Here is a 1,614-nt window from a genome sequence, read left to right as displayed (position 1 = left end):
CATTTGGGATTGGCTGTTAATCTATTACGAAAAATAGCAAATGACTTATTCTATGTATTATTTTCAGTATCTGTAAAACATGGACCAATCTGACAAAAAATTAACATCTTCATTACACTAGATGTTCTGAGTGTACACATGTGTTCAAAGCACAGGGCCCAACATACTGTAAATGCTCAATAAACTACAGGCTATTATGATTTTCTCATTAAAATCTGATAGCTGTGAACTGTCTTTATTTTCGACATTTCCTCATGATAAAGCAGTAAAAATATATAACAGTATATACTTCTTTCTAATTAACTGAAGAGCAGAAGTAAGTTAAATGATAGGTTTCCTGTCCATATTTTCTTCTATTTACATTCCTTTTGACTAGAGAAATGTACTAAAATTAATGAATAACATTGAGTATAAAATGCAAGTGGTTAATAGTAATATGGGATCTCGTATTCAATATGGATTCTGAGGTCACCTTGACTTTTGTCAAATTAGGCTGTATTATAATAAAAGCAACAAGCAGAACCCTTTCCATGAGCAACACTTTCAGCAAATAACAAGGACTTCAGTGATCACTTTGTTACAAATCAAGTAATTTTCATATTAGAAATCTTAAAAATGAACAACAGTAAGTACTTCCTTATTTTCATTTAAAGCTCTAAATAGCCTATAAATAGATTGAAAAAGAGAGGAAAGTACAAATAAGCTTAGGGATAATGTCTGAGTTACAACTGCTAACATTCTGAAAGAGTGGGAAAACCTTTCAGGAAAATTGCAGTATAAGCTTGGCACCTAACTAAAGATAATACCACAACTGCAGTATGAACAACATCTTTATGACAAAATGAAATTTTATAGGTTTGGCTAATTTTGAGTCAGGCAGTGAGAACCATAACTTGCAGGGGGAAAGAAAATGACCACAATTCTAGTTAATTCCAAATACTGGAAGTTAATATGCATTATATTCCTTTGATAGATAATCAAAGAATTTTGCCACACATTTTTCTGTGTTATCACAAAGTAAATTTAAAAATTGCTAGCTGGCTCTAAAATACTGTTACATTAACTCACAGTTTTCTAGAATAGTAAATTATTATTTATGGGTGGACAATCTAATTTTTTAGTGACTGCTTCCAACTAGACAAACAACCTAAAGTGGGGAAGAAGGACTGATTGTCCAGATTCATGATTTTATATTATAATGGAAGCCAATTTCTTTGGGGGCCTGTGCCTGTGTATTTCTTTAATTCACAGGTACCAACTTTGTACTGTCTCAGAGATCTATGTGGCATGTGAACAGAATCCTCTCTGGATTTTTATTTCAAATTGCATTAATCATTAAATGATTAACTAGAAAAGATAAAAAAAAATAGAAGTTTCTTATATCTGTATAGGAGAAATGAATCTTGCCAGTCTATAACTATGATTAATACCTTTATTCTCCCCCACCCTCCCAATGATTAACAGTTTGGTATATATCCCTACCACAACTTTTCCCATGCTTAGGGAAGAAGATTGGCATTGTTGTCATTTTTATGTTTAAATAGATCATACTAAATAAATTTCTCTGCAATTTTTTTTTTCCCACTTGTCAATATACCATAGAAATCCTGATAC

General features: G+C 31.6%; 1 protein-coding gene across 1 annotated transcript in view; it reads right to left on the bottom strand.

Annotated features, from left to right (window-relative positions):
- The window catches only part of LOC103211891 (pleckstrin homology domain-containing family A member 5-like), a gene marked incomplete at its 3' end in the record, with an annotated part of 249,977 nt that overhangs the window by 18,712 nt on the left and 229,651 nt on the right, over window positions 1-1,614 (bottom strand). The window lies entirely within an intron of this gene.

The sequence above is a fragment of the Orycteropus afer genome, unplaced genomic scaffold (assembly GCF_000298275.1).
Source record: "Orycteropus afer afer isolate SDZICR_OR568_19922 unplaced genomic scaffold, OryAfe1.0 scaffold00813, whole genome shotgun sequence".
NCBI classification, from domain to species: domain Eukaryota; kingdom Metazoa; phylum Chordata; class Mammalia; order Tubulidentata; family Orycteropodidae; genus Orycteropus; species Orycteropus afer.
Note: the sequence above shows the minus strand (reverse complement) of the source record. Positions and strands in the feature narration are given on the sequence as shown.